At 47.6% G+C, this 13,286-nt stretch overlaps 1 protein-coding gene across 2 annotated transcripts in view; it reads right to left on the bottom strand.

The window, feature by feature from the left end:
- The window catches only part of LOC128705682 (prolyl endopeptidase FAP), a 593,907-nt gene that overhangs the window by 517,853 nt on the left and 62,768 nt on the right, over positions 1 to 13,286 (bottom strand). For both annotated transcript variants that reach the window (XM_070083750.1, XM_070083751.1), the window contains exon 2: positions 11,921 to 12,950. The gene's annotated coding sequence lies outside the window, so the exon portion shown is untranslated. The remainder of the gene's footprint in view (positions 1 to 11,920; positions 12,951 to 13,286) is intronic.

Here is a 13,286-nt window from a genome sequence, read left to right as displayed (position 1 = left end):
ATGATCTTCAGTAAAGCTCTGAGAGTTCCATAGAGGAGACTGTTGAAGAAAGTAGCGGCACTTAAATAGATCAAATAAATTCTGAGGAGAACACAAAAGCTGCAGGGAGATCTGGATAGCTTGATGTAGTAGTCCAAGAGGCAAATGCAGTTCAGTGGGGATAAATGTAAGGTTTTAAAAGGCCCTGCCTAGTATGGGTCAGTAAGCCTGCACACCAGTGCATGAGTGTTCGCAGTGAAGATATCAAAATACTTGGTTTTGCATCAAGAAGTACATATAAGAATTTTTAAAATATGTTTTAACTTTATGCATCCTTGGTAAGGCCTCCATATTACAGAATGGACATAAATGCTCTGGAAAACATGCAGAAGGATGACGAAGTTGATCCTATGTATCAGAAATCTTTCCTACCAAGAAAGACTGAGAGCACTGGATCACCATTCTCTGAAAAGACTTAAACTTAGGAGAGATATGACTGAAGTTTACAAATAAATAAAATAAAAAATAAATAAAGGGGATATAGATAATGTGGTGAAAATATCTAAGCAAGACAAGACTCGCAACAGTGAGTTTAAGTTGAACAAATTTAGCTTAACAAAAAGATATAGGATGAATGGCGTAATGTCTACAATAAATATACCCAGAAGTTGCATATGTGTCTCGTTTCCATCTGTACACCGTGTACGTCAGGCACATACTGGAGTACGCAGCACCAGTTTGGAACCCACATCTGATCAAGCACATCAAGAAATTAGAGAAAGTGCAAAGGTTTGCAATAAGACTAGTCCAAGAGCTAAGGAGAATGCACTACAAAGAAAGGTTAAGGGAACTCGGCCTGATGACACTGCAGGACAGGAGGGTCAGGGGAGATATGATAACGACATACAAAATACTGCGAGGAGTTGACAAGGTGGACAAAGACAGGGTGTTCCAGAGATGGGACACAGAAACAAGGGGTCACAGTTGGAAGTTGAAAGACTCTTATGAGTCAAAGAGATGTTAGGAAGTATTTCTTTAATCACAGTTATCAAGAAGTGGAATACTCTGGTAAGTGACGTAGTGGAGGCTGGAACCATGATATGATAAAGCTCATGGAGCAGGGAGAGAGAGGACCTAGTAGCGATCATTGAAGAGGTGGGGCCACGAGCTATGAATTGACTCCTGTAATCACAAATAGGTGAGTACGTACACACACACACACACACACACACACACACACACACACACACACACACACACACACACACACACACACACACACACACACACACACACACACACACACACACACACTTTACGACCATAAATACTACTGGTCTATAATTTCATAATTGGCAGAATATTCTGCAAGGAATGTTCAACTGTCTCGGTGTGAGAAGAAATGTGTTGAATGTTAATAATGTTGTGAGGAAGAGAAGACCAGGTGGAGAGCCAGGAAGACCAGGTGGAGAGCCAGGAAGACCAGGTGGAGAGCCATGATAACAACATTACCAACACCAACACCAGAAATTACTGATATATCCTCTTTCATTCTTTTTTTTTTTTTACACAGGGTTTGACAAGGTTAAGGATCCCTAGCTTTATTGACAAGATATTTACAGGTTAAGGATTTCTAACTTTATTGGCAAGCTATGAGCTGTTACCTACATCAGCTCATTTGAAAGCATTTTTATTGTTATGAGACATACAAGTAGGGAACAGGATGAAGTTGGAGCCATCTGTGGGCCAGCATTTTCATATGATCAACTGACTATCTCGTTGACATTATAATGCTGTACGAATGTGTTCCATACTCGAGTCATCCTGGGTATATATGATCTCAGATGAAGTGATGTTCTGGAGAAGGGTACAACCAGAGTGAAGTTGCTGCTTTCTGCCCGTCTTGTGGCATAAAAGCTTGTTTCACGCTGTCCTCGAAGTGGATCCAAGTGTGGTACTTTGACAATATTGGCCTTGTACATAACAGTAAGGTCACCCACACCCCTCTCAGGCTCTCTCTCTCTCTCTCTCTCTCTCACCAATTACAGTATCCAGCTGAACTTTGACCTTCAATTACAAGTGAGGAAGATTGGTCCTGGCCTGGCCTCGCTGCTGATATAAACACCGTGCCACAGGTAAGGTCAAAGGTCAACACCTGATTACAGGTGTGCCTCAGGTCAGGTAACATTTCGATACACCACCAAACCCTTGATCGCAGGCTCTCCTCAGGTCAGCCTCAGGTCAGCCTCAGGTCATCCCTCAGGTCAGCCCTCAGGTCAGCCTCGTGCCATAAATACGACAATGTAGTGAATGATGGTGAATGAAATTTCCTTCTTTTTTTCTTATTTAAATATTTCACATGAATATCTGTTAAGTTCAGACATGAAGACAGTCACTGGTGTACCAGCAACACTCAGACATGAAGACAGTCAGTGGTGTACCAGCAACACTCAGACATGAAGACAGTCAGTGGTGTACCAGCAACACTCAGACATGAAGACAGTCACTGGTGTACCAGCAACACTCAGACATGAAGACAGTCAGTGGTGTACCAGCAACACTCAGACATGAAGACAGTCACTGGTGTACCAGCAACACTCAGACATGAAGACAGTCACTGGTGTACCAGCAACACTCAGACATGAAGACAGTCACTGGTGTACCAGCAACATTCAGACATGACAGTCACTGGTGTACCAGCAACACTCAGACATGAAGACAGTCACTGGTGTACCAGCAACATTCAGACATGACAGTCACTGGTGTACCAGCAACATTCAGACATGAAGACAGTCACTGGTGTACCAGCAACACTCAGACATGAAGACAGTCACTGGTGTACCAGCAACACTCAGACATGAAGACAGTCAGTGGTGTACCAGCAACACTCAGACATGAAGACAGTCACTGGTGTACCAGCAACACTCAGACATGAAGACAGTCACTGGTGTACCAGCAACATTCAGACATGAAGACAGTCAGTGGTGTACCAGCAACACTCAGACATGAAGACAGTCAGTGGTGTACCAGCAACACTCAGACATGAAGACAGTCACTGGTGTACCAGCAACACTCAGACATGAAGACAGTCACTGGTGTACCAGCAACACTCAGACATGAAGACAGTCACTGGTGTACCAGCAACACTCAGACATGAAGACAGTCACTGGTGTACCAGCAACATTCAGACATGAAGACAGTCACTGGTGTACCAGCAACACTCAGACATGAAGACAGTCACTGGTGTACCAGCAACACTCAGACATGAAGACAGTCACTGGTGTACCAGCAACACTCAGACATGAAGACAGTCAGTGGTGTACCAGCAACACTCAGACATGAAGACAGTCACTGGTGTACCAGCAACACTCAGACATGAAGACAGTCACTGGTGTACCAGCAACATTCAGACATGAAGACAGTCAGTGGTGTACCAGCAACACTCAGACATGAAGACAGTCACTGGTGTACCAGCAACACTCAGACATGAAGACAGTCACTGGTGTACCAGCAACATTCAGACATGAAGACAGTCAGTGGTGTACCAGCAACACTCAGACATGAAGACAGTCACTGGTGTACCAGCAACACTCAGACATGAAGACAGTCAGTGGTGTACCAGCAACACTCAGACATGAAGACAGTCACTGGTGTACCAGCAACACTCAGACATGAAGACAGTCACTGGTGTACCAGCAACACTCAGACATGACGACAGTCAGTGGTGTACCAGCAACATTCAGACATGAAGACAGTCAGTGGTGTACCAGCAACACTCAGACATGAAGACAGTCACTGGTGTACCAGCAACACTCAGACATGAAGACAGTCACTGGTGTACCAGCAACATTCAGACATGAAGACAGTCACTGGTGTACCAGCAACACTCAGACATGAAGACAGTCAGTGGTGTACCAGCAACACTCAGACATGAAGACAGTCACTGGTGTACCAGCAACACTCAGACATGAAGACAGTCAGTGGTGTACCAGCAACACTCAGACATGAAGACAGTCAGTGGTGTACCAGCAACACTCAGACATGAAGACAGTCACTGGTGTACCAGCAACACTCAGACATGAAGACAGTCAGTGGTGTACCAGCAACACTCAGACATGAAGACAGTCACTGGTGTACCAGCAACACTCAGACATGAAGACAGTCACTGGTGTACCAGCAACACTCAGACATGAAGACAGTCACTGGTGTACCAGCAACACTCAGACATGAAGACAGTCACTGGTGTACCAGCAACACTCAGACATGAAGACAGTCAGTGGTGTACCAGCAACACTCAGACATGAAGACAGTCACTGGTGTACCAGCAACACTCAGACATGAAGACAGTCACTGGTGTACCAGCAACACTCAGACATGAAGACAGTCACTGGTGTACCAGCAACACTCAGACATGAAGACAGTCACTGGTGTACCAGCAACATTCAGACATGAAGACAGTCACTGGTGTACCAGCAACACTCAGACATGAAGACAGTCAGTGGTGTACCAGCAACACTCAGACATGAAGACAGTCACTGGTGTACCAGCAACACTCAGACATGAAGACAGTCAGTGGTGTACCAGCAACACTCAGACATGAAGACAGTCAGTGGTGTACCAGCAACACTCAGACATGAAGACAGTCAGTGGTGTACCAGCAACACTCAGACATGAAGACAGTCACTGGTGTACCAGCAACACTCAGACATGAAGACAGTCAGTGGTGTACCAGCAACACTCAGACATGAAGACAGTCACTGGTGTACCAGCAACACTCAGACATGAAGACAGTCACTGGTGTACCAGCAACACTCAGACATGAAGACAGTCAGTGGTGTACCAGCAACACTCAGACATGAAGACAGTCACTGGTGTACCAGCAACACTCAGACATGAAGACAGTCACTGGTGTACCAGCAACATTCAGACATGAAGACAGTCACTGGTGTACCAGCAACATTCAGACATGACGACAGTCACTTGTGTACCAGCAACACTCAGACATGAAGACAGTCACTGTTGTACCAGCAACATTCAGACATGACGACAGTCACTGGTGTACCAGCAACATTCAGACATGACGACAGTCATTGGTGTACCAGCAACACTCAGACATGAAGACAGTCACTGGTGTACCAGCACCATTCAGACATGACGACAGTCACTGGTGTACCAGCAACACTCAGACATGAAGACAGTCACTGATATAACGCTTACATTAAGACAGTTGAAAATATTTTAAGCCCTAAATTAGGGATTAATTAAACTCTCCCTCTACATATGCACTAAGTGACGTACACCCGTCGGTGTATATGCACTAAGAAACACACACCTCCTGGTGTGTATAACCTGTGTTGCTATCTGGAGTGTCAGGTGTATAAGGGGAGACCGGTGTCGTGTGTTTGAGGAGACCAGTGCCAGGTGTGTGAGGGGAGAGCAATGTCAGGTGTGTGAGGGGAGAGCAATGTCAGGTGTCTGAGGGGAGAGCAATGTCAGGTGTCCGAGGGGAGAGCAATGTCAGGTGTCTGAGGGGAGAGCAATGTCAGGTGTCCGAGGGGAGAGCAATGTCAGGTGTCCGAGGGGAGAGCAATGTCAGGTGTCCGAGGGGAGAGCAATGTCAGGTGTCTGAGGGGAGAGCAATGTCGCATGTTTGAGAGGAAACCAGTGTCAGGTTTGTGAGGGGAGAGTAATGTCAGGTGTGTGGGGAGACTAGAGTGCCAGATGTGATAGGGGAGACCAGTTTCACTTGTCTGAGAGTAGACCAGTGTCAGGTGTGTGAAATGAGACCAATGCCAGGTGTGCGAGGGGAGAACAGTGTCAGGTGTGCGAGGGGAGAACAGTGCCAGGTGTGCGAGGGGAGGCTACAGTGCCAGGTGTGCGAGAGGAGGCTACAGTGCCAGGTGTGCGAGAGGAGGCTACAGTGCCAGGTGTGCGAGAGGAGGCTACAGTGCCAGGTGTGCGAGAGGAGGCTACAGTGCCAGGTGTGCGAGAGGAGGCTACAGTGCCAGGTGTGAGAGGAGGCTACAGTGCCAGGTGTGTGAGAGGAGGCTACAGTGCCAGGTGTGTGAGAGAGGACTACAGTACCAGGTGTTTGAGAGAGGACTACAGTACCAGGTGTGTGAGGGGAGACTACAGTACCAGGTGTGTGAGGGGAGACTACAATATCGGGTGTTTGAGGGGAGACTATAGTACCAGGTGTGTGGGGGAGACTACAGTACCAGGTATGTGAGGGGAGACTATAATACAAGGTGTGTGGACTACAGTACCAGGTGTGTGGGGGAGACTACAATACCAGGTGTGAGGGGAGACTACAATGTCAGGTGTGTGAGGGGAGACTATAGTACCAGGTGTGTGAGGGGAGACTACAGTATCAGGTGTGTGAGGGGAGACTACAGTATCAGGTGTGTGAGGGGAGACTACAGTACCAGGTGTGTGAGGGGAGACTATAGTACCAGGTGTGTGAGGGGAGACTACAATACCAGGTGTGTGAGGGGAGACTACAATATCAGGTGTGTGAGGGGAGACTACAGTGCCAGGTGTGTGAGAGGAGACTACAGTACCAGGTGTGTGAGGGGAGACTACAGTACCAGATGTGTGAGGGGAGACTATGGTACCAGGTGTGTGAGGGGAGACTATAATACCAGGTGTGAGGGGAGACTACAATATCGGGTGTTTGAGGGGAGACTACAGTACCAGGTGTGAGGGGAGACTACAATATCAGGTGTGTGAGGGGAGACTATAATACCAGGTGTGTGAGGGGAGACAACAATATCAGGTGTGTGAGGGGAGACTACAGTACCAGGTGTGAGGGGAGACTACAATATCAGGTGTGTGAGGGGAGACTACAGTACCAGGTGTGAAGGGAGACTACAATACCAGGTGTGTGAGGGGAGACTAAAATATCAGGTGTGTGAGGGGAGACTACAGTACCAGGTGTGAGGGGAGACTATAGTACCAGGTGTGTGAGGGGAGACTACAATACCAGGTGTGTGGGGGAGACTACAGTACCAGGTGTGAGGGGAGACTACAATACCAGGTGTGTGGGGGAGACTACAGTACCAGGTGTGAGGGGAGACTACAATATCAGGTGTGTGAGGGGAGACTATAGTACCAGGTGTGTGGGGGAGACTACAGTACCAGGTGTGAGGCGAGACTACAATATCAGGCGTGTGAGGGGAGACTATAGTACCAGGTGTGTGAGGGGAGACTATAGTACCAGGTGTGTGAGGGGAGACTATAGTACCAGGTGTGTGAGGGGAGACTATAGTACCAGGTGTGAGGGGAGACTATAGTACCAGGTGTGAGGGGAGACTATAGTACCAGGTGTGTGAGGGGAGACTATAGTACCAGGTGTGAGGGGAGACTATAGTACCAGGTGTGAGGGGAGACTATAGTACCAGGTGTGTGAGGGGAGACTATAGTACCAGGTGTGTGAGGGGAGACTATAGTACCAGGTGTGTGAGGGGAGACTATAGTACCAGGTGTGTGAGGGGAGACTATAGTACCAGGTGTGTGAGGGGAGACTATAGTACCAGGTGTGTGAGGGGAGACTATAGTACCAGGTGTGTGAGGGGAGACTATAGTACCAGGTGTGTGAGGGGAGACTATAGTACCAGGTGTGTGAGGGGAGACTATAGTACCAGGTGTGTGAGGGGAGACTATAGTACCAGGTGTGAGGGGAGACTATAGTACCAGGTGTGTGAGGGGAGACTATAGTACCAGGTGTGTGAGGGGAGACTATAGTACCAGGTGTGTGAGGGGAGACTATAGTACCAGGTGTGTGAGGGGAGACTATAGTACCAGGTGTGTGAGGGGAGACTATAGTACCTGGTGTGAGGGGAGACTATAGTACCAGGTGTGAGGGGAGACTATAGTACCAGGTGTGTGAGGGGAGACTATAGTACCAGGTGTGAGGGGAGACTATAGTACCAGGTGTGTGAGGGGAGACTATAGTACCAGGTGTGTGAGGGGAGACTATAGTACCAGGTGTGTGAGGGGAGACTATAGTACCAGGTGTGTGAGGGGAGACTATAGTACCAGGTGTGTGAGGGGAGACTATAGTACCAGGTGTGTGAGGGGAGACTATAGTACCAGGTGTGTGAGGGGAGACTATAGTACCAGGTGTGTGAGGGGAGACTATAGTACCAGGTGTGTGAGGGGAGACTATACCAGGTGTGTGACTATAGTACCAGGTGTGTGAGGGGAGACTATAGTACCAGGTGTGTGAGGGGAGACTATAGTACCAGGTGTGTGAGGGGAGACTATAGTACCAGGTGTGTGAGGGGAGACTATAGTACCAGGTGTGTGAGGGGAGACTATAGTACAGGTGTGTGAGGGGAGACTAGTGCCAGGTGTGTTAGGGGAGACCAGTGCCAGGTGTGTGAGGGGAGACTAGTGCCAGGCGTGTGAGGGGGAGTCTAGTACCAGGTGTGTGAGGGGAGACTATAGTACCAGGTGTGTGAGGGGAGACTATAGTACCAGGTGTGTGAGGGGAGACTACAGTAGGTGTGTGAGGGGAGACTATAGGTGTGTGAGGGGAGACTATAGTACCAGGTGTGTGAGGGGAGACTACAGTACCAGGTGTGTGAGGGGAGACTACAGTACCAGGTGTGTGAGGGGAGACTATAGTACCAGGTGTGTGAGGGGAGACTATAGTACCAGGTGTGTGAGGGGAGACTATAGTACCAGGTGTGTGAGGGGAGACTATAGTACCAGGTGTGTGAGGGGAGACTACAGTACCAGGTGTGTGAGGGGAGACTACAGTACCAGGTGTGTGAGGGGAGACTATAGTACCAGGTGTGTGAGGGGAGACTATAGTACCAGGTGTGTGAGGGGAGACTACAGTACCAGGTGTGTGAGGGGAGAGACTATAGTGTGTGAGGGAAGACTAGAGTGCCAGGTGTGTGAGGGAAGAGCAGTGCAGGTGTATGAGGGGAGACTAGTGCCAGGTGTGTGAGAGGAGACTAGTGCCAGGTGTGTGAGGGGCGACTGGTGCCAAATGTGTGAGGGGGAGTCTAGTACCATGTGTGTGAGAGACTAGTGCCAGGTGTGTGAGGGGAGACTATAGTACCAGGTGTGTGAGGGGAGACTATAGTACCAGGTGTGTGAGGGGAGACTATAGTACCAGGTGTGTGAGGGGAGACTACAGTACCAGGTGTGTGAGGGGAGACTACAGTACCAGGTGTGTGAGGGGAGACTATAGTACCAGGTGTGTGAGGGGAGACTATAGTACCAGGTGTGTGAGGGGAGACTACAGTACCAGGTGTGTGAGGGGAGACTATAGTACCAGGTGTGTGAGGGGAGACTACAGTACCAGGTGTGTGAGGGGAGACTATAGTACCAGGTGTGTGAGGGGAGACTACAGTAGGTGTGTGACTACAGGTGTGTGAGGGGAGACTATAGTACCAGGTGTGTGAGGGGAGACTATAGTACCAGGTGTGTGACTACAGTACCAGGTGTGTGAGGGGAGACTACAGTACCAGGTGTGTGAGGGGAGACTATAGTACCAGGTGTGTGAGGGGAGACTACAGTACCAGGTGTGTGAGGGGAGACTACAGTACCAGGTGTGTGAGGGGAGACTATAGTACCAGGTGTGTGAGGGGAGACTACAGTACCAGGTGTGTGAGGGGAGACTATAGTACCAGGTGTGTGAGGGGAGACTATAGTACCAGGTGTGTGAGGGGAGACTATAGTACCAGGTGTGTGAGGGGAGACTATAGTACCAGGTGTGTGAGGGGAGACTACAATATCAGGTGTGTGAGGGGAGACTATAGTACCAGGTGTGTGAGGGGAGACTATAGTACCAGGTGTGTGAGGGGAGACTACAATATCAGGTGTGTGAGGGGAGACTATAGTACCAGGTGTGTGAGGGGAGACTATAGTACCAGGTGTGTGAGGGGAGACTATAGTACCAGGTGTGTGAGGGGAGACTACAGTACCAGGTGTGTGAGGGGAGACTATAGTACCAGGTGTGTGAGGGGAGACTATAGTACCAGGTGTGTGAGGGGAGACTACAATATCAGGTGTGTGAGGGGAGACTATAGTACCAGGTGTGTGAGGGGAGACTACAATATCAGGTGTGTGAGGGGAGACTACAGGTGTGTGAGGGGAGACTATCAGGTGTGTGAGGGGAGACTATAGTACCAGGTGTGTGAGGGGAGACTACAGTACCAGGTGTGTGAGGGGAGACTATAGTACCAGGTGTGTGAGGGGAGACTACAGTACCAGGTGTGTGAGGGGAGACTATAGTACCAGGTGTGTGAGGGGAGACTATAGTACCAGGTGTGTGAGGGGAGACTATAGTACCAGGTGTGTGAGGGGAGACTATAGTACCAGGTGTGTGAGGGGAGACTATAGTACCAGGTGTGTGAGGGGAGACTATAGTACCAGGTGTGTGAGGGGAGACTATAGTACCAGGTGTGTGAGGGGAGACTATAGTACCAGGTGTGTGAGGGGAGACTATAGTACCAGGTGTGTGAGGGGAGACTATAGTACCAGGTGTGTGAGGGGAGACTATAGTACCAGGTGTGTGAGGGGAGACTATAGTACCAGGTGTGTGAGGGGAGACTACAGTACCAGGTGTGTGAGGGGAGACTATAGTACCAGGTGTGTGAGGGGAGACTATAGTACCAGGTGTGTGAGGGGAGACTATAGTACCAGGTGTGTGAGGGGAGACTATAGTACCAGGTGTGTGAGGGGAGACTATAGTACCAGGTGTGTGAGGGGAGACTATAGTACCAGGTGTGTGAGGGGAGACTACAGTACCAGGTGTGTGAGGGGAGACTATAGTACCAGGTGTGTGAGGGGAGACTACAGTACCAGGTGTGTGAGGGGAGACTATAGTACCAGGTGTGTGAGGGGAGACTATAGTACCAGGTGTGTGAGGGGAGACTATAGTACCAGGTGTGTGAGGGGAGACTATAGTACCAGGTGTGTGAGGGGAGACTACAGTACCAGGTGTGTGAGGGGAGACTATAGTACCAGGTGTGTGAGGGGAGACTATAGTACCAGGTGTGTGAGGGGAGACTATAGTACCAGGTGTGTGAGGGGAGACTATAGTACCAGGTGTGTGAGGGGAGACTACAGTACCAGGTGTGTGAGGGGAGACTATAGTACCAGGTGTGTGAGGGGAGACTACAGTACCAGGTGTGTGAGGGGAGACTATAGTACCAGGTGTGTGAGGGGAGACTATAGTACCAGGTGTGTGAGGGGAGACTATAGTACCAGGTGTGTGAGGGGAGACTATAGTACCAGGTGTGTGAGGGGAGACTATAGTACCAGGTGTGTGAGGGGAGACTAGTGCCAGAATATATACGCTGAGAGAAGCACACCTCTCAGTGTATATTCCGTGTTAATGTTAACATTGGTCATCCTGAAGGTTAACATCCCACAGTTAAGCAACAACTGTTAATATCCCGCCAAAATTAATCCATCAACCACAGCTTAAATTTAAGTGACATAAAACATTTTAATTTATTTTTCAACTTACCAATGACTTAAATATACTGCATCAACACTACTGTTATTAAATAATATTAGCCAGTAGAGAAAAGTTTCTCGTAATAATGGCTTTGTGAAAACTGTGTATTATGAATAATTTCTGAAGCTAATCTTGTTACGCTTGGCAGCTGATCTGTTATTATTATTATTATTATTATTATTATTATTATTATTATTATTATTATTATTATTATTATTATTATTATTATTATTATTATTATTATTATTATTATTATTATTATTATTATTATTATTATTATTATTATTATTATTATTTTTATTATTATTATTATTATTATTATTATTATTATTATTATTATTATTATTATTATTATTTTTATTATTTTTTAATATAACTACATAAGTTTGTTTATATTTTTTGTGTTTGAGGAGGAAGGTCTGAGATGACAATCGGAAGACAATGGTGAATGAATGTACTCACTGTGTTGTTGCGTTGTTAGGCGCTTGTAGGGAAGACAAACACAGATGAAGGCCCTCTCTTCCCTCTCACTTGTTCTGTGAGTGTGCTGGTGAGGGCAGGGGGGGGGAAGCCCCCTCTCACTCCTCCCACTGACCTTCAATACTCCCGACGATGCGCTCCAATATTTTCACCGTCTGGAGACAGTTTTACACACCACTACACTGACTCTTTTTTTACTCTAATACTGCATTGGGAGTGCGTGGATTCTTGCGTCACTGCCACAGCACTGAATAGCACTGCATGATGGCATTACATGTCTTTGCATGTTTTTTTCTATAACACGTAACAACGTAAACTGCATGTCATCACACGTCAACATAAAAATATCACTTCACTGCACGTCACTGCATGAAGAGCATGTCATTACATGTCTCTACATAGTGCTCACAACACTGCTGTTACATCACTGCTAGTGCTCTGCAGATCGGGGCATAATTTAAATATCACTGCATATCGGTGCCTTTGTACTAGAACTCTGCAACTTAATGTAGAATGTATGATCTGTGAGTGAAAAGTTAACGTGGTAATGCATGGTAGTGAATTATTTACTAGTCACTGAGCCTCACATAAATCACTGTAGTCACGTAACAAGAGATGACTACATTATCACTGTAGATCGAGTGAAACTGCCACATCAGGACACTGCCAAAGAGCAGTGATCACCTCACACCTCTCTCTCCTCGAATCATTCCGACACACGCACACGGAGACACCAACCTCACATCACGGGGAGCAGCCGGGGGCTATGCTAGTTCTCATTTGCAATCTCAGTCAGCATTGAGTGAGAGTGCAGGCAGAGGCTGGTGAGAACCCGAGACCCACTACACCCATGGTGGGGACCTCAACACGCATCACCACTCGCAGATCTGTCTCTTACAACAGACTTTTAATTAGTACTCAAGGTTTTTGAAGTTGGCGGAGGTAGAGTACAGTGAGGTGAGGCTGAGTGCTTGGCCGTGCGTTGTCAGCACCCCTCATCCTGCTCTCAACACTGAAAGAAAATGGAGAAAGAAACTATATAAATTAGGTTGACTGATTGGTTAATGGGGTTTAAAGCTTATCGACTACATTGGAGTCACGAAGGCTCCACCTGACCTTTTCACCACCAGACAAGAGAACTTTAATATCTCAAATAGGGATAAGAGTAAACTCACAGCATATATACGCTGAGAGAAATACACTTCCCAGAGTATGTATTTCTCACAGCATATATACGCTGAGAGAAATACACTTCCCAGAGTATGTATTTCTCACAGCATATATACGCTGAGAGAAATACACCTCCCAGGGTGTGTATTTCTCACAGCATATATACGCTGAGAGAAAT

This window comes from Cherax quadricarinatus, chromosome 10, assembly GCF_038502225.1.
Source record: "Cherax quadricarinatus isolate ZL_2023a chromosome 10, ASM3850222v1, whole genome shotgun sequence".
NCBI classification, from domain to species: domain Eukaryota; kingdom Metazoa; phylum Arthropoda; class Malacostraca; order Decapoda; family Parastacidae; genus Cherax; species Cherax quadricarinatus.
This window is presented reverse-complemented; position numbering and strand designations above follow the sequence as displayed.